This window comes from Monodelphis domestica, chromosome 3 (assembly GCF_027887165.1).
Source record: "Monodelphis domestica isolate mMonDom1 chromosome 3, mMonDom1.pri, whole genome shotgun sequence".
In the NCBI taxonomy this organism is placed as follows: Eukaryota; Metazoa; Chordata; class Mammalia; order Didelphimorphia; family Didelphidae; genus Monodelphis; species Monodelphis domestica.
In genome coordinates, this window is record NC_077229.1 from 508,615,370 (window position 1) to 508,636,016 (window position 20,647).

At 36.9% G+C, this 20,647-nt stretch overlaps 1 protein-coding gene and 1 pseudogene across 3 annotated transcripts in view; both read left to right on the plus strand.

Annotated features, from left to right (window-relative positions):
* LOC130457953 (GTP-binding protein 10-like) lies at positions 1–20,522 on the plus strand (annotated as a pseudogene).
* Positions 1–20,647, plus strand: part of LOC100032166 (cAMP-specific 3',5'-cyclic phosphodiesterase 4D) — a 1,134,105-nt gene that overhangs the window by 663,575 nt on the left and 449,883 nt on the right. Inside the window, exon 1 of one of the 3 annotated variants that reach the window (XM_007486361.3) lies at positions 20,469–20,647. This exon is cut by the window's right edge and continues 8,369 nt beyond it. The exons of the other annotated variants lie outside the window; for them this stretch is intronic. The gene's annotated coding sequence lies outside the window, so the exon portion shown is untranslated. Of the gene's footprint in view, positions 1–20,468 lie in introns of those variants that run through there. 3 annotated transcript variants of the gene reach the window in all.

Genomic DNA, 20,647 nt, shown 5'->3' on the forward strand with positions numbered 1-20,647 from the left:
GTAAGTTTGGAAACATTTTATTTCTTTGTCTACAGAAAAAAGGTATGAGTATTATAATTTTCATTCAAATTGTTTTAGATAATAGATACAAAACAAAATGAGATGCTTTTTTCTTTTAAATGCTTTTGGAAACTACAAAATCTATATGAATTAACAATGTAGTATTTTTAGTAGAGTAACCGTGGTCACCACTATCCCACCTCACCTCTACTTCCTCATACAACCCTCTCTAAGAGTATTAACTGCAAAGGAAGTGATATCTCCTTTGGTAGAAATTCCTTACCTCTAGTTTCCTACCCAGATGAATGCACATACCTGTTAAAAATTAAAAAAAAAATAAAATTAAAAAAAATAATGTTGGGAAAAGGTAATACTGCATATAAATTCAGGGTTCCATTTGCACATATATTAAATATCATAATCAACAGAAATGGCAATTATCCTTACATTTATGTTTTTAATTAATTTTTTTAATTACATGTAGGAACAAGTTTTGACAATTGTGATCTGACATTTTTCAAGATTCAGATTCTTTCCCTTCCTTTCTCCTTTCCACACTCCCTAATACAATTAATAGTCTGATATAGGTTATAACAATTAGGTCATGTGATACATATTTCTACATTCCTCATGCTGTGAAAGAAAACACATATACATGCAATAAAAAAAACTCATAAGGGAAATAAAGTGGAAGATGGCATGCTTTGATCTGCAGGCTCCAATAGTACCTTCTTTGGCTATGGAGAGCATTTTTCATCATGAGTCCTTTGCTCTTATCCTGGAAACTTGGTTTCAGATATTCACAGTTGACCACCATATATTTCTGTTACTATATACAGCGTTCTCCTAGTTTTGTTCATTTCATTTTGTATCAGTTCATATAAGTCTTTCCAGATTTTTCCATACTCATCTTGTTTGTCATTTCTTATGGCCAGTAGTATTCCATTACAACCATATACTACAACTTGTTTGAACATTCTGTAATTGATGGACATCCCGTCAGTTTCCAATTTTTTGCCCCTACAAGAAGAACCACTAAAAGTGTTTTTTGTACAAGGAAGTCCTCTTGCCCTATCTCTGATCTCTTGAGGATACAGACTCTGTTGGGGTATTAGTGTGCCAAATGTATGCATGATGTAATGATCCATTGTGAATACTTCCACAGTGCTCTCTAGAATGGTTATATCAGTGTCCCAATTTTCCCAAAATCCCTCCAAAACTTATCATTTTCCTTTTTTGGTCATATTAGCCATCTGACAGGTGTGAGGGAGTATCTCACTTGTTAAAATTTGCATTTCTCTAATCAATAGTGATTTGAAGGATTAACCATGGACTAGATATGGGATCTTAGGTTAGAGAAGAGCCAATAAAGGCTAAGATTGTGAATATGAGTTTTTTCGGACCTTACCTCCTGTCTTCGAATTGATATCAAGTATCGTTTCCAAGACAAAAGAGTTTGAAGGATTAGCCAACTGGGATTGAAAGAGTATCTTTACATAGTGTCACTTATAAGGCAGAAGATAAGAGTTTAACCTCCCCATCTCTGCTCCCCCCAAGGAGAAGAGAATCTTTTCCCACTCTTTTGAATGGGAAAGGAAACCTTTTATCGTTTTGAAGCAATTTGTGTTCCGAATAAGTAATGACTTCCTCTATTGATGGAAACGCCAAAATAGTCTGACAACTGTGTCATAATAAAACAGTAGTTGCTTAAACATATTTTAGAACCAAAGAATTGGCTTTGAAAATGTACACACGTTGGTTTTTGTGTTTTACCGCTAGAGGGCACAAGAGTATATTTTAGAGAAGGGTCAAAGCTCTGAAAAAGTTAACTCAAAAGGAATTCTTTAATCTTAGTCTATGTTTGGCCTAAAATTTAGTTTTGCAGAGCCAGTGATGTCATGAGCCACGTGACCTGGTAGTGGTTAGCCTACAGCCTTGGGCACATGGATGTTCACCACTGTGGACGCATACAACTCATTATCCATAGCACTGATGGGTACTAGAGGATTTCCCTCTCCTTCTTTAAATCTATGCAGATGCCCTTTATGGACCAAGCCTCCTTTGTACCCTCCTGAATTGGAATCAACTGATTAGTATTAAATGAAATAATTACTCATTTTATTAGGTTTCATTGAATTGAACATAAAATGATCTTACAATGTACTTGAATTTACTTTTACTGTGTGTATATGTATATATAATCTAATTGAAAATTTTTATATTGAAAATACTTCAACTGACAACCAGTCTTCTTATAGTATAATTTCAAGATCATCGCTAGTGTGTGATATAAAAAAAAAGAAAAAGAATTCAGCAACACACATGAAAACAATAGAATTTTGTGCATGGAAAAATCCATTTTCCCTGCATTATTGATTGTAAAATATAGAACAGAATACCTCAAGCCGTGCCTTTGGATTGGTTAATCCTTGGTGATTTCATCCTTCTGGCCCTTGATGTAGATGGTCTTTGCTGCTGGGGGACCTGGAAAGGGATTTAATGAGGAAGAAAATTGACTGGGGGCAAGGAGGAGGTGGTGATATAGAAGAAAGGTCATTGAGTAGTGGCTAGCTATTACTGACAAAAGACTAGGGAACTTCATGAACATACACATGGCTATTGGAAAGAGAACTAGTAAGTACTTGAGTTTGGCTGGAGAATAGAGTATATGAAAGGGAGCCGGTGAGACAAGACAGTCAGCCTGCAACCAGAGTGTTTAATGACCTTCTATGCCAGACTAAAGAGTTCATTCTTTTTCAGTGACGATTTTGAAGGGCAGTTTGGAAAGGTTTTGAGCAAAGGACATTCTGAGCAAATCTTCCTTGTTATTTTAAGTATATCTGCATTTCACTTTGTTGATATCTACATCTTACTAAGCTGCTGATGTCATTGGAAAGGCCTTCCTATTTTATCTCTTCATTTTCCCCTTCTCAAAAGAACCATGAAGTAATGCATAAGTAATATTTTATTGTAGGAGGGAGAAACGGATTTTAAGTTTTTCAAAATTTGAAATCAATTGCTTTGAGTTTCAGTTAATAGTTCGTGGGTAGTGTGCTATTTAAGTAAAATGTTATCTGAATCCTTCCAAGGACAATGATTCTTGGACTAGAAACAGCAACTCAAATGTGGCTAATAAAAGCTACAAGTGCAAGACAAGCTTCATCATAGGGTCCTGACAGAACCAGTGGATATACAAATGTTAACCACTATCAACAATTATTGTATAAATCATGGGGGGAAAGACAGATCATAGAGAATGGGAGAGATGCAATGGTAATGAAGAAGGGTTTATGTCATTCTAATTAAGAAAAAGTGAAGAATGTAGAGTATGCATATTGTAGGCCAGTGAGCTCGAGTACAATTCTTTTATTATATTTATATATTTATTATTATGTTATTTATTTAATATTATGTATATCTATTTAATATTGTTCAACAAGTAGTTTGTGGATGACTAGAAAAGGAAGGAGTGAATACTGTGAACCTGATCAGGGCTCCATGAAAAACAAATCATATAATGCAGTCTGAAGAACAGTTTTTAAGACTTTAGTGTGTAAAATCCTAGGGATACAAAGACAAAATAAAAATATACTCCTAACCTCAAGGAGTTGTTAGAAGCATACAACATATGGTAAATATATCCATATACTTTGAGGAAGGAAAGAGCACTAATTTGGGTATCATGCCAAATGAAGTTCTTTCTTTCATTCCCTTTCTTAACAGGGTCACTAGACAGGTACATCATGATGATGCTATAGATATTTGTTTATCTGAGTTTCAGCAAAGTATGTAATCAACTAGCTCATTGTGTCCTTGTAAACAAGATGGAATGATGTGATCTAAAGTGAGAATAGAATTCAGGTGAATTCCAAACTTGTTTAGTGGCCAAGCTGAAAGTAGATAGGTAATGCAATGGATAGGGCACCAAGACCTGATTAAGTCTGGCCTCAGGCACTTACTAGACACACTATACTTACTATGTGACCCTGAGCAATTCACTTAAGTAACCCTATTTTCTGTTTCTTCATCTGTAAAAATGAACTGGAGAAGGAATTTGCAAACCACTTCAGTATCTTTGCCAAGATAACCCCCAAAAGGGTCACAAAGAGTTAGATGCAACTGAAATGACTCAATATGGGTGAGTTCCACAGTGGCTTAGTGGCCAAACCTGAAATGTAGTCATCAATGACTTTAACTCAGATTGAAAGGAGATCTCTCATGGACTGCCATGATATCTGTTCTTTAGTTCTATGCTGTATAACATTTTTTGATGACTTAGATGACACTGTAAATGATATACTTTTAATATTTGCGGATGACACAAAACTGAGAGGGATAGCCATCACAGGATTCAAAAAACACCTTGAGATGCTAGAACAAGGGGCTGAACCATATATGATGATATTTAAAAGTGATGAATGGGAAACCCACCTCTTGGGTATCAAAAAACTAATTTCACAAGCACAAGATGAGGGACACATGAGTAGATAGTCTGTGTGAAAAAGAACCTTGAGGGTTAGTGGATGATACACTCTGTATGTAAGTGTATATTGTGTGGGAACAGAGAGGAAAAGTTTTAAGAACATGTGATGTCGTAGTCTTACTATATTCTGCTCTGGCCACATCATCTCTGCAGTATTTTTATATTAATATTAAAAAATTGATCTTAATGAAGCCCTTAGAGAAGAAAGTTTAAATAATATATATATATATTTTCCCCCCTTTCCTCTCTCTTTCTTATTTACCTTTTCATGTTTCTCTTGATTTTTGTGTTTTGATAACACACTTTCCTCTTAGTTCTGGTCTTTACAAATACTTGGAAATCAGGGGGCAGCTGGGTAGCTCAGTGGATTGAGAGCCAGGCCTAGAGACAGGAGGTCCTAGGTTCAAATCTGACCTCAGACACTTCCCAGCTGTGTGACCCTGAGCAAGTCACTTGATCCCCATTGCCTAGCCCTTACCACTCTTCTGCCTTGGAGCCAATACACAGTATTGACTCCAAGACAGAATGTAGGGGTTTAAAAAAATACTTGGAAATCTATTTTGTTGAATGCCCATACTTTCCCCTGGAAGTATGTAGTCAGTTTTGATGGGTAGGTGACTCTTGGTTGAAGACCCAATTATCTTGCCTTTCTGAGTATCATATTCCAAGTGTGGAAACTACCATATCTTGTGTCATCCTGATTGGTGCTCCTTGATATCTGAATTGTCTCTTTTTGGCTTCTTGTGAAATTTTTTCCTTAGCTTGGAAGCTCTTAAATTTGGCAATTATATTCCTGGGGGTTGTCTTTTGAGGATTGAGGGTGTTCTATGAACTTTTTCAATGTCGATTTTGCCATCTTGTTCAAGAACATCAGGGCAGTTTTCTTGGATAATTTCTTATAGAATGATGTCAAGGTTTCTGTTTGTTTCTATGTTTTCAAGTAGACCAATGATTCTCAAATTGTCTCTTCTAGACCTGTTTTCTTGGTCAGTCATCTTCTCAGTGAGATATTTCATGTTTCCTTCTATTTTGTCAATCTTTTGGCTTTGCTTTATTAATTCTTGCTGTTTTGCAAGATCATTGGATTCTAATTGCCCAATTCTGGTCTTTAAAGACTGGTTTTCCACTATAATCTTTTGATTTTCTGCTATCATCTTTTGATTTTCCTTTTCAGTTTGGTCTATCCAGATTTTCATGGCTTCTAGCTGTTTAATTTTGGTCTCTATTTATCATTTCATTTGATTTCTGGGATTCTTATCTCAATTGGGAGTTCCTGTCTTTTAAACTGTTATTTTCTTTTTGAACTATTTCCCACTTTTCTTGCCAATATTCTTCCATTTTTTTGATAAGCTCCAATTTAAATTCTTCAAGAGCTTGTGGCCAATATCCATTTTTCTGAAAGTTTGGATGCATTTATTTGTATGTCCTCTTCTGCTATTTCCTCTGTATTCTGGATTTTTCCTCCATAAAAATTATTCAGGGTCAATGCTTTCTTCTTGTTTTTCCTGGGAATTTTTTGCCATCACTATGGTGGTTTTTCCTTCCCTTTCCAGTCAGAAGTCTGAGTGAGGAGGGCAGGCTCTCTGTGTATGGAACTAAGGAGCAAGGTTTTTGCCTGAGGCTACCTCTCAAGTCTCTGGAGCTACTACTGTTTGCAGCCCTTCTCTGTGCTATCTCCTCACCCAAGGTCTGCGCTCTTCCTCCTGTTGGGGTCTCAAGTCTAGCTGCTCTCAGGGGTAGGGTTTTGGTGGTCTTAGTCATCTGCCAAGGACCTAGAGATACCCCTCATTCTCTCACTGATTCTAGTCCACACTGACTCTGAGTCTAGCCCAATGGCTCTGTAGGTGGGGTGAAGGATGGCAGATCAGCTTGCATTTTGATGGAAGCTATTTCACCCCCATATAGTGTGGAAATGCCCAAATCCCACATGCCTTCAGTGCTGCACCCTACTGTGGAGTCCCTTCGTTCATATGAATTCCAGTTTTTTGTTTTTTTGAGGTAGTCTGTATCAGTAGGCTCTGAAGAGAGGGAGATTCCTGGGTCTAAATTGCAGCCATGTTTACCCAGAAGTCTGCAGTATTTAATTCACTTAATAGTAGGTAAAAATCTAATGAGGTGGAGAAGAAAACAGCAAACCACTCCAGTATTTTTTGTCAAGAAAATGCCAGCCAGAATCACAACAACAAATAATAATCTACTAGCTAACATCTGTAGAGTATTTAAAGTTTGGAAAGCATTTTACAATTATTATCTCTTTTGATCTTACTAAAAAACTAGGAAGAAAAAGAATGCTTTTATTATCTCTACTTTGCAGTTGAGGAAACTGAGCCAGAAAGAAGTTAATTGATTTGCCTAGGCCTACTAGTAAGTGTCTGAGGTCAGATTTGAACTCATAACTTCCTGGCTCCAGGTCCAGCACTTGATGTGCAACACCATCTAATTGCCTCCAGAATTCATGGAATTGAAAAGCTGCAAGTATCCCCAAGAACGACAGCCAGAATGATGAAGAATTGTTCAGAAAAATATTTGAAAGAACGGAGGATATTTACCTTATGGAGGAAAAGAGTTGGAGATCAGAAGTGGAAAAGATAGTGAGGGGTTGGGGTAGGAGGAGACAGAACTTAGTTGCTCTTTTTAAGTACTTGAAAAGTCCTCTTGTAAAAAGAGGAAGTTGATTCATTTTGCTTGACTCCAGCAAGCAGCTCAAGGATCAGTCATTAGAGTTGTTGATGAGCAAGTTTAGGCTTTGAGGTAAGGAAAAAATTTCTAACAATTAGATTTGACCTTTTGGATTTGAATGGGTTGGGTTGACAGATAATAGGGTCTCCCTCACTGGAGGAATTATTTTTTTAACCCCATTCCTTTCACTTTAGAATCAATACTTGGTATTGGTTCCAAAGCAGAAGAGCTGTTAAAGCTGGGCAAAGGGACCTAAGTGACTTGTCCACATCTGGGCAGTGTTTGAGGACAGCCAAATGACTTGTGAAGTCCCTTTCATGGCTGAGATTCTGTGATTCTATGATCCATGTTAGGAATAGATTAAAATATGGATTGATTGATTGCAACATTTTAAAAATATTTTATCTATAACATCTATCATTCCCACATCTAATCTTTCTACTTATCTAACCTCTATACCAGTGGTTCTCAACCTTTCTAATGCCATGACCCCGCAATACAGTTCCTCATGTTGCAGTGACTCCAAACTAAAAAATTATTTTGGTTGCTACTTCAAAACTAATTTTGCTACAGTTATGACTTGGAATGTAAATACCTGATATGCATTATGTATTCTCATTGCTACAAATCAAACATAATTTAAACATAGTGATTAATCACAAAAACAATATTTAATTATCTGTTGAGAAATATTAATCCAGCAGGAGGCAGCCTGAGTGCTGGGGTGGGAGGTAAGTCCTCCCTGGGGAGGGCGTCTGCAGACTCTGCCTTCTTCTTCCTGTCGTCTCCCTCCAGCTCGAGCTGAGGCTTCACTTTGCTGGGATGACTCGGCTCTGTTATCCACTCCAGGAGTTATCTGCTCCAGGACTTGTTCTTAACCCCTCCGGAGCCAGTGCCCAGATGCTCTCTCTGGGTCTCTGTTTGAGTCCGGTCTCCAGGCAACAGGGTAAATCCATCCCCCCTCATAAGGGGAGGGCTGCTGATAGGTAACTAATATTAGTACAATGTGTGGGCAGCAGGGTCCCCATTCTTTCCAAGATCTTGCTGTAAAGTAGCGCGATTTCTCAGTGGCTAAAGCCATTGGAAAATATTTATTTTCCAATGGCTTTAGGCAACCCCTGTGTTTTGGTCATTCAACTCCCTCCGAGGTTGTGACCCACAGGTTGAGAACCGCTTCTCTATACTATATGTAGACCCATCTCCTAAAACATTGTTTTCTTCTTTTTTATTTTTCTAAAATGTTTACCTTTTATCCTAGTATCTATATTAAGTATTGGTTCCAAGGCAGAAGAACTAGGTAAGGGCTAGGCATTTGGGGTTAAGTGACTTGTCCAAGGTCACATAATTAGGAAGTGTCTAGGGCCAGGTTTGAACCCAGGATATCCTGTCTCCAGAAGGTCGCTCTAACCACTGAACATACTTGCCCAAAACATTATTTTCTTCTTACTAGTCTCCTACTTAGAAACTTTCAGTGATTATACATTGCCTGTAGGATACAATTTAATTTATTTAGCCTGCATTTCCAGACCATCTATAATTTAGTTTGCTCTTATACTTCCAACATTATATCTCTCTCATTTTCCAAATGTAACTTCCCTTCAGCCAGTCTTATCTACTTATAGTATCCTGAATATGCATACTGAGTTCAGGCTGAAATTCTGTCCTCTTACTTTTGTGCTGATCTAATTTCTACCTATCTTTTCATGCCTGACTCAAGAATCATCCCTTCTGTAAAGTCTTCCTTGACTACCCTCATATCATGGTCATCTCTATTTTCTCTGAAACATAATAGCATGAATTGATTAGATGAAATTTTTGGTCATTTTTTCCATAACTAGATTGTAAGTTCCTAGAAGATAACATAGTATATTGATGGTAGCAAAAGTTCAGAAAATAGTTATTGTGTGATGAGTGTGTCTGGTCTAGTTAAAACTGGCCTTTGTGTAATATTGTTAACTCATCAAAAGTTAGCAGCTCTCGAGGTTGTCTTATTAATATTATTTTTGTCCAGTTCATCTTTCTTGCTTATACTCCCTGTGACGAGAGGCCCCAGAATATCTATATGTTGAATGGCTATTCAAGGAGATAGGAAGAGTCTTCCATATGGTAGAGATAGGGTAATTCATTGATGCTGACCACTCTGCCACTCCAAACAAATAAAATAATTTGGAAAGCTTGAAAACTGCCAACACTGAAAAACTGAAAACAAATGAATAAATATTCTCTTTCTTAAGTGGGTTTCTAGGATTAGAGTCAGAAAACTAGATGAAGTTGAAGACATTTTTCTTGTCCTGAAGATCAAGTTTCTATTCTTCGCCCTCTCCTTCTCATGGTAAATGCTTATAGGATAATTAGGAAATGTCTGGAAGAGATAATCAAAGTTTTCCAGTGATACTTGATAATTTAGTAACATTACATAAATTTTAAACTTCAAGGCTTATGAATGGCATAATATAATATGCTGAAGAAAGCTTATTTTCTTGGAATCTATATGGAGCTTACTTTTTTTAAACACTTAGGATTTTAAAAATGTGATATCTTTCCGATTAAATGCTAAAACAACTTTCACACTTCATTTTCCAAAATTTTGAGTTCTAAATTCTTTCCTTCCCAAGACATCAAATAACTTAATCTAGGTTGTACAAGTACAATCACGAAAAGTCCATCTTCATTTTGGTTATTTTGTGAAAGAAGACTCATATATTTTTTTAAAATGCAAAAAAAAAATTAAAAATTGTATGCTTTAATCTACATTCAGATTCTATCAGTTCTTTTCTCTGAAGATGGATAGTATTTTTAATCATGAGTCCTTTATAAGTGTCTTTGATCATTGTATTGCTGACAATAACTACATCATTCATAATTGATCATCATACAGAATTCCTATGACCGTGTGCAATGCTATCCTGGTTCTGCTTACTTCACTTTGCATCAGTTCATGTGCATCTTTCCAGGCTTTTTCATAATCATCCTGCTCATCATTTATTTAAGCATAATAATATTCCATTACAATCATATATCATAACTTGTTCAGCCATTACCCAAATAATAAACATCTCCATTTCCAATTCTTTGCTACCACAGAAAGAGCTACTATAAATGTTTTTTGTACAAAGAGGTCTTCCCCATGCTTTAAAAAAAATCTCTTTAAGATATGACCAGGAAGTGATGTTGCTGGATGAAAGGGTATGCATAGTTTTATAGCCCTTTGGGCAGAGTTCCAAATTAAGGGAATATTTTCTTGTTTGGAGATAAAGATAACATATTTAGCAACTTCCCAGTGAATAATGATTAGTTTGATTTTACATAGCACTTTAAGGTTTGCAAAGCATTTTGCTAATATTCTCTCATTTTATCTTCAGAGTAACCCTATTAGGTAGGTATTATTATCTCCATTTTACTTTGGAAGAAACTGATGCAAAAAGAACGTTCACAACTTGCCAGGGTCATATAGCTCATAAGTTTCTGAGGCCAAATTAGAACTCAGTCTCCTGACTCTATCAGGTCTAGAGCTCTATCGGCTGCCCTGCCTGTGTATTAAAAAAAAAGAGGGGTTAAGTTGTACCTCAAATGGTTTAGTCTTTCAGTATTGAGAGGGGGAAAGAGTGGAGACCCCCCCTTCTCAGAGCAGGGTTCAGGGGAGACAGCGATGCTTAGGGTTACACATGCCTCTGTGCAGCACTCAAGGAAGGTAATGTATATAAAAGTACTTTTTGCAAACTTTAAGATGATGACTAGAAATAATACTGATAGCTAACATTTAAACAGCATATTATAGTCTGCCCAGCACTTTAAATATATCACTGTCAATTCTTATTATTATCCAATGTCATTCCCTTTTCCTGAGAGGTGTGAAATATGCCCTTTCTTGCTGAAATTATCCAGGCATCTGTTCATGCTGTTTATATGAACTAGAATTTGATTTAAAAAGACTTCTTGGCAATATAGACAGTTCCTTAATACTCCCTTTAATCAGCTAATTGTCTTTATTTTTGTGGCATTCAGCTGAACTATTGAATGACCAATGTTTCCATTTCTTGTTCACTACATATCAGAAGACAGCCATTAGCATCCTGTGAATTCTAAATAGCAAATTATTTGGTGAAGTTTTTAAGATAACTGTTTGGTTTTCATCTTGTTTGATGTGCTCACCTATTTGTAAATTCTTTTTTTTCCCTTAGACAGAGAAATATTCCTAATTAAAGCAAGTTACTGTGTTTGTATAGTAGTGAAGTTATTATAGTATCACACTTTTGCGTATCTGTAATCAAATCTTGTCATCCCCTTTCATAGTAATTGAAATATGGTGGTTTACGGTTCAGAAAGTGCTTACACATTTTGTTAACTCATTTTGATCCTCACATTAACCCCAAGAGACAGACGCTTTTATAATTCCCATTTTTGATGATGAAGGTTATATGAAGAAACTGAGCCATAGAGAGGTTAAATGAATTGTCCAGGATGACACAATTAGTGTCTGAGGCAGGATTTGAGCTCATGGTCTTCTTGACTCCAAATCCTACACTCTATTCACTGTATTATATTTTATCTGGGATGATTTTATCATTGAGTATTCAGCTTGAAGGTATCTAAACATTCTTCGTGTGTGTCCATATGGATATTGATTTATGTCAATGTACAAACACATACAGAATCATGACAAAGAATCTGGACATTATAGGCAGGGTTCCATTATTACATTCCCTGAGGGGATACCATCCCTCAAAGGTCAAATTGGATTTGCTTTATTCTGAAAGAATATTTGTCAGCCACAGGAGTACAATGATCCATACTGTAAATTCATCCCCTTTTCCTGATTTGCCAGGATTGAAAAGTTCATCACCTGGGGGGGGAGGGGGGACACAGACAGCCTTCTGGAGAGGAGCTCCTGAGCATTCAGCTAGCCGGAATGGACTACAGTGAAAAAAGCCCCAACACAGAACTTAACAGCTTGATATGATGGAGAGAACACTGAACTAAATATAATACTTAGTTTGGAGTCTGGATTCTGCCATTTACTAGCTGGATGCCTTTATATGTCAGTAATCTTCTCCAAATCCATTTCCTTATTTATAAAATGGGACAACAACACTTTTATCCCCTTGAGTGGTAAGGATGCTGGATGTGGCGTCAGAGTCCATGGTGTCAAATCCTAGATCTGCTATTTCTTACCTTTGTGACTTCAGACAAGCTCCTCTCTGGTTCTCATCTATAAAATGAAGGAATTGGACATGTTCACCAAGCTTCTTTAGTTCTAAATCTAGGACCCTGTGGTCCAACTTCACAGGGTTATTTTGAACAATATATTTTATAAACAGTCAAAAGAGTGTTCTTTTCCACTCCTTTGGCTGGTGGAAAGCCCAGCTGGTCTTTCAAGGTATGGAAAGGGTTGCCATGACAGCTCAGCAGAGGGAACAAAACAACTGACTTCCTTTCAGCCAGAAGAGCTCTCTTTGCTGGATGTCTAGGAGACTTCCCTTAGGCTTGTCCACTGGCACTGGTCCTACTTTCTTTGCAGTCAAGGACCTCATTCAGATTCCTTCCCCTCAGTCATGACTTTGCCTATGGCTCCAGAAAGTAAACTGTCTAGACTCTCTTAATGTCTCTTCACTCAGACTCTAGAGTTCCTTATTTTTAAGTTTTTTTTAATTTTTTATTTTTATGTAGTCAATTTAGAACATTATTCGTTGGTTACAAGAATCATATTATTTCCCTCCCTCCCCTACCTCCACCCTTCCTGTAACTGATACACAATTTCATTGGGTATTACTTGTGTCCTTGATCAGAACCTATTTCCATGTTGTTGTTTGCACCAGGATGTTCATTTAGAGTCTACATCCCCAACCATATCCCTTTGACCCATGTATTCAAGCAGTTGTTTTTCTTCAGTGTTTCTGCTCCCACAGTTTTTCCTCTGAATGTGGATAGTGGTTTTTCTCATAGATTCTGCCAAATTGTTCAGGATCACTGCATTGCCACTAATGGAGAAGTCCATTACATGTGATTGAACCACAGTGTATCAGTCCCTGTGTACAATGTTCTCCTGCTTCTGCTACTTTCACTCTGCATCACTTCCTGGAGGTTGTTCCAGTTCCCATGGAATTCCTCCAGTTCATTATTCCTTTGAGCACAATAGTATTCCATCACCAACATATACCACAGTTTGTTCAGCCATTCCCCAATTGAAGGGCATCCCCTCATTTTCCAATTTTTTTGCCACCACAAAGAGTTCAGCTATGAATATTCTTGTACATGTCTTTTACCTTATTATCTCTTTGGGGTACAAACCCAGCAGTGCTATGGCTGGATCAAAGGGCAGACAGTCTTTTAGTGCCCTTTGGGCATAGTTCCAAATTGCCTTCCAGAATGGTTGGATCAATTCACAACTCTATCAGTGTTAGATTTAAAATAGTTTTGAGTGTTAAATAGTTGTAGATAAGAGAGTGGGAGCCATAAACTGTGATAATTAAAATGTTTGGGAGCAAGGGAAATATATATATATATATCAATTATGACCGCTGAAATATGTTTTCTACTGTGTCTTGGTTTTATATAAATATAAGATGGTCACCAGGGAATATATTCCCAATTTATGAATATGCCCAAGCCAACTGGGTTTTATAGAGAAATTTAATTTATAATACACTGATTAATCAATAGAAAAAGAGAGAAAGGAAGAAAGGAATAAGAATGAATAAATCAGTCAGTTGGTTTTATCACTCACCCAAGATCTCTCTAGGTAAGGCTTCTCATGCCAACCTCAGGCTCCACCTTCAAGAGAGCCTCCTTTCAAGAAATGTTTCCAGAGAATTCTCCTCCTTCAGAGCCAGCCTTCTCTCCTGGTCCTCCAACCGAGCAACCTCCTCAGTCCTCCTTCAGAGCCACCTTGCTCAGAGCAAAACCTCCCCTCCTGTCCTCAGACCCCGCTATCTTTTAAGGAGACCATCTAAGTCCCCTCCCCTCAGTTCTCACATCTACCAATCACTGTCGATGTCTCCCCTGTGCCAATGGTGGCTCTAGCTTAACCCAGGACCGCCCAGAGGTCTGTTTCCTTTGCATATGTCTGTTGTAGTTTATATTCTCAAATAATTAAATCTTGATCTATGCTACAGACCTTCCTAAATCCTGTTAGACTGAGTAGGGTGGAGATTGTAAGTTCCAAGACCTGGTTCTGTCATTCCAAGTATCTCTATTGTATCAATTCTAAAATCAATCACGACTCAAAGAACTTCCTGTTCTATGCTTAAGTATAGGTCAAAGACCTTTCCATTATTTAGCAAAAGGTTTCTGTCCTAAAGTAGTCTTAAGTAGGGAGAAGAAGGACCCTCCCATGCCAAGGGTTTTCACATTCCAATAGAGTTCTTACTATCAGTAGGAAATTTTTTCCAAGTATGAAATTTCCCAATGGTGAAATTTCCAACATTCATAAATCTGAGAAATTTTAAGGTTTACACCAGCAAGTATTAATGTCCCGGCTTTGCCATATCCCCTCTAGCATTCATTACTTTCCGTTGCTGTCATGTTAGCCAATCTGCTAGGTATGAGGTGATACCTCAGAGTTGTTTTGATTTGCATTTCTCTGATTATAAGAGATTTAGAGCACTTTTTCATGTGCTTATTAATAGTTTTGATAGAATGGCTTGATTTTTTGTACAATTGATTTAGTTCTTTATAAATTTGAGGAATTAGACCTTTGTCAGAGGTTTTTGTTATGAAGATTGTTTCTCAGTTTGTAACTTCCCTTCTAATTTTGGTTGCATTGGTTTTGTTTGTACAAAAGTTTTTTAATTTGATGTAATCAAAATTATTTATTTTACATTTTGTGATTTTTTCTAACTCTTGTTTTAAAATCTTTCCTTTCCCAAAGATCTGACATGCATATTATTCTGTGTTCACCTAATTTACCCTTATTTTTAATTTAAACTCATACATTTTCAAGTTCTTATGTATTTAAGTTCTATGACTCTTTTGTCCTTTTGTTCTAATTCAGCACATTTGAATGTGAATTCAAAAAATGTTGGGGGTGATTACTACTGAAAACCTAATCAAAACAATAAACTCAAGAGTAAAACTTAGGAAACCGGTTGGTGAATTAATTTGTTTTAAACAATAGATGCTTTTAAGGACTAGTGTGATGCAATGGCAGTATTTATGGCATTAATATAGAATTTTAAACTAGAAATCAACACAGATCTTTATGAGATGTTCTCAGAGAAAATACACCTCATTCTACTGGTTCTAGAAAGCTCTTTCTTTCCAGTATGACCAATATTGATAGCCCAGGCATCCATTTAACACTGACCAAAGTTCAAATCTGAGATCCTCTAGGACAAACTCGTTATATCCTGGGGCTCTGACCTGTTCTCTTGGACTCTCATATCCTTTCCTCCTTCATTAAATTCCCTTTCAAGGGGGCAGCTCCAAATAGGAGTCAAAAGTGTTTGGTAATCATTTGCAGGAGCTCTTCAATTTCCAGAAGACTAAAATTAGGTTTCTCCTGCTGCCCTTGAGATATCAGTTGCCCTTGACAGGAGATCATCATCCATTAAGAAAGAAGAGAGTATCAGCTTTGACTTTTGCAGCTGGCCCCTCTGAAACCACAGAAGAAAGCTGTGCTCATGAAAGCAGCTCTTTTTCCTTTGTTAGAGAAGAAGCATTTAGTGCCTGGTGGTGGTCATTTATCCTGAGAGCTTCTTGTTGTAAAAACAGACACACCCTCCTGGATAATAAATATCATTCATGAATTTCTCCAACATCAGTAACTTTAAGATGTAGTGGTCCAATGATTACAAAAATTGATAGTGTAATCTGAAATCCTGTTGTCATACTACAGAGATAAGAGATGTGACCTGAAAACCTGAGTTCAAATCCTACCTCTGACAGCTATTGTCACCTCTCTCTCTCATCAGACCCTGATAAGGCATGTACCCTTTCTCTACTATCAGCAACTTGATAAAACTATAAAATATAAAGAATATACCAACTCTCAAGGATAGATGGAGCTTCTCAAATGGGAGACAAGACCTGATTCATATCCAGCCCCAGACACTTACTAGCTATGTGAGCCTGTGCAAGTCACTTATCTCTGTTTGCCTCAATTTCTTCATATGTAAAATTAGCTGGAACAGGATATGGCAAACCATTCCCAGTTTCTGGAAGAAAGGAAACCCCAATTGGGGTTGGGAAGAGTCAGACAGGACTGAAATGAATGAAGAACACTATCCCATTAGGCTAAATAATGCTGTCCGTTTTTATAGAGCTTTGTGATTTTAAAATTTTTTTCAGATTCATTTTCTCATTCAGTTCAATGTGGAAATTCTAATCTCTTAAATGACAAAATTCTTTCACTGATATTATTTGGTTTTTAATCATTGAATACTATGATCTTAGAGATATCAAAATTGTAGTTGACCCAAAAGGCTCGTGGTAGGGGTTGAGATACAATAGCATATTACCAAGGAAACTTGACCATAAAAAATGGCATAAAAGATATTATCAAGAATGTATATGGCTGGCCAGTGGATTTGCGCGTCGGCTATGGGGGGTGGGGGGGGCAGGGGGGAGGAAAAGAAAATGATCTATGTCTTTAATGAATAATGCTTGGAAATGATCAAATAAAATATAACTTAAAAAAAAAAAGAATGTATATGGCTGGGGGGCAGCTGGGTAACTCAGTGGATTGAGAGTCAGGCCTAGAGATGGGAGGTCCTAGGTTCAAATCTGTCCTCAGACACTTCCCAGCTGTGTGTCCCTGGGCAAGTCATTTAACCCCCATTGCCTAGCCCTTACCACTCTTCTGCCTTGGAACCCATACACAGTATTGATTCCAAGATGGAAGATATGGGTTTGGGAAAAAAAAAAAAAGAATGTATATAGCTGGAAAATCAGGGTGTTTTAACTTTTTTTTTCTTAAATGAGAGGCTACATCCTGATACATCCTGAGGGCTACCCTGCTACTTCCCCCCACCTCTAGTTCCCTCCCTGATTTCAAAATAACTAGTGTGGCCTCTAGAGTGCTGAAGATAATGAATTTGTCTAGTGTCACACAGGAAGTAAATATCAGAAATAGAATTTGAACCTTGGTCTTCTGATTCCAAATCCATTGTTCTTTCCACTCATCATTGGTTGCTTCTTAACTGAGGGCATAATTACTGCCTCTTCTTTCCATCCTTCCCTTTTAGAAAACTCATCATTGTAAAACAAATTGGCAAACCTTACTCAAGAATCTATGGTAGCCTATTATACACCACACCCTCTCTCTTCTTCCTTTGCTTTCCTTCCCTCCTCCTCTCTTCCCCTCCCCCCCAAGTTAACATCTAATAAATGATGGAGTCAAAACTATACCCCAGGATAAAGAATATTGTGGAAATCGTATTAGAAGGACCAAAAATGAAATCGACTTCCCTCCTTTTGGTACAGAGATAGTAGAGCACAGATGTGGAATGAGTCACCTGTTTTCAGATATGTTCATGCTATTGGCTTGTTCTGCTTAACTGAACCTCTTTATTATAAAAGCTTCTCTTAGGGTGGGGTCTTACAAGTGATAATGATAAAGCATGTTAATACATTTCTCTTTAAAGAGATGAAATTACTGATTTGGGAAATCTAAATTCTGATCCTAGTCCTACCCTTTTCGACTACCTAGTCCTACCACTTTGCCTTTGTGGACCTTTCTTTAAACTTTCCCAAAGATCCAAGACCTTCCACCTGCAACAGTTCTCAATGCTCTTCTGTCATGACTATCTTTTGCTTCCATGTTGGAAAATATGTCTTTACAATTTATATGGAGGAATGGCCAACATGGTCATGGAAAAACTTTTGGGAGCCAAAGGTTGATGCATGAAATGGATCATTTTTAATTTAGAGATATATGTAGTATTGTTGTTTTCGTTGGGGCGTTCTTTGTTGTTTTGTTTTGTTTTTCTTTTCTCCCTAAGGAAACTTTTGGTTTCTCTGCCTGGTAATTCCATCACTTCTTGGTTATTTGTTAAAATATTTCTGAAAGGCCCTTAAGGGGCCATGTGTGTACTTATTTGGTAGGGAGTCAGCATTCCTAGCAACATGTGCTACTGTTAAGGCTGTGAAATGTTTTCTTTTTAAACAACCTGTTTTCAGGAACTCATAAATTGTTGCAAAATAAATGGAAATTTTCTAAATTTAGTGAGCCTAGGATTGGTTAAGAAAAAGTTTTAAGAATTTGTCAGTTATTTTTAGCTAAATGTTTTTTTCATTAAATTTTTTACATTTTATGTTCTCAAAAACAAGGTTCAAATTAGGACATAATATAAGGATTTGGGTCCCTTTCCATCTGCATTGTATGTGATGTCCTAATATTAATCAAAAGGATTAGGTTAAAATGAGTTCTTTTAATATATAATTTACTGTCTGTCCCCTGTCTTGGGGAACTCGGAGTTGGACCATGTAAGCAAAGAATATCAGTATTTATGGAGGTACTGGACTAAATTACATCTAGTGACAAGGTGTCACTTTTCCCCTCCTATGCTTAGATTTTTTAATGCATAAAATAAATAACAGTTATTTAGCAATTTATTATAAAAAGGTAAAAACCATTTTCACCTTTGAGGTAGTGAAAGTTATTCAGAGCAGGGACAGCTGACAAAATTTAACTCCATTCAATTGAAGCCTTTATTAAAGGTCCCTTCCCTTTGCTAAAATCAGGGATCAGAGAGACAAAAATTGAAATGTCCCCTGCTCTCAAGAAGCTTTCATTCTACTACGAAAATTGAATGTTTGATTATGAGAGTAAAGGGCTATCTTAGAGTTGCCTGAGACTCAGAGAACTTACTTAACAGCAGGCTAGTAAATGTGGACATGATTTTATTCTTACTTTATTTAGGCTTTCCTCCATCTTAAGTCCAGCTCTCCGGAAAGTATACTTTTCTTTTTTTTTTTAAATCCATATCTTCCATCTTAGAATCAATACTGTGTATTGGCTCTAAGGCAGAAGAGTGGGACAAAAGTATACTTTTCTTGTAGGATATGTCAACTTGACAAAAAACAGAACTTACTAATGTAGTCAGAAAACAAAACAAACAAAAAAAACAAACAAGTTTTTAATCAGGAAAGAGATAGGTCCATAATAATCAATGGCTATCACAGAGTCAAGTGCCAAAATCTACAGAGTCAAAGCTCTGGGGCTCTGGGGACAGTATCTCTGGGAGGATCAACATGCTAGAAGATTCCCCAAAGAATAATAGAATTTGGGGATCTTATATAGCTTTCAGGGAACTAAGGACAGGGAAGAACATTGATTGGCTTTACAATGGCTACAAAGAAAGGAGAAGTCTAAGACTGGATTATAAGGGAAAGGCTGATGCTCTACAATGGTTACAAAAGGGCTGGGCTACCTGGGAAAGTACTTTGATACAATGGAAGAAACTACTAAGACAAAAGAGTACTTAACATTTGAATAAATCAACTAGTCCCACCTGAAATGGGACCATTAAGTACTTTAAGGTCTATTATTCAGTTTCAGTCTGAAAGGGGTGATTTTGGGACTTGGGGGGGGGGTGTCCTCAGGGGATGGAGGCAAATTTGGGCTCACAAAAAATCCAGTTGACAGAATCCTTATAGTAACTGATGAGAGAGACCAAATCATAGGAGAACTCAATAAAGAGGATGCTAGAATGTTAATAGCACAAGGAGGACGTGGGGGTAATTTGCTTTCAAATTTCTTGCCATCCAAGGGCCAGAAAAGAATAATTCATCTTGATCTAAAACTTATAGCTGACATAAGCCTAGTAGGATTTCCAAATGCTGGAAAATCTTCTTTACTAAGTCATTTCCCATGCAAAACCTGACATTGCAGATTATGCATTTATAACAATAAGACCTCAGTTGGGAAAGATGTGTAATAATTTCAAACAGGTATCTGTAGTTGATCTTCCAGTTTTAAGAGAAGGAGCACATGTGAACAAAGGAATGGGCCATAAATTCCTCAAGCATATATAAAGAACCAAACAGCTTCTTTTTGTCGTCGATGTTGCTGGATTTCAGATTTCTTCAAAAATTAAATTCAGATCTGCCTTTGAAACTATAACATTGCTTACAAAGGAACTAGAACTATACAGAGAGGACTTTATGATGAAAACTTCACTATTTACAGTTAATACAATGGATTTACCAGATGGAAAAGACAAATCAGTGAACTTTTGAACCTACTACAGAATCCTAAAGATTTTTCACAACTCTTTGGAAAAGATGAAATTCCAGGGGAAAATATGGAGTTTCAGCATATCATCCCAATATCTGCACACACAGGAGAAGGAATTGAAGAACTAAAGAACTAAGACTCTCTCTAGATGAATAATCCAATCAGGAAAAGGAAAAAGTTCTCTGAAAAACAATTGCTTAATTTATGAAATTCAAATTTGTCATATAGTGACCTATCATTGAAATATGCTAAAGTGAAAATAACTGAATGTCATTAAAATATTATGCTATTAATTAGGTTAGATTAAACTG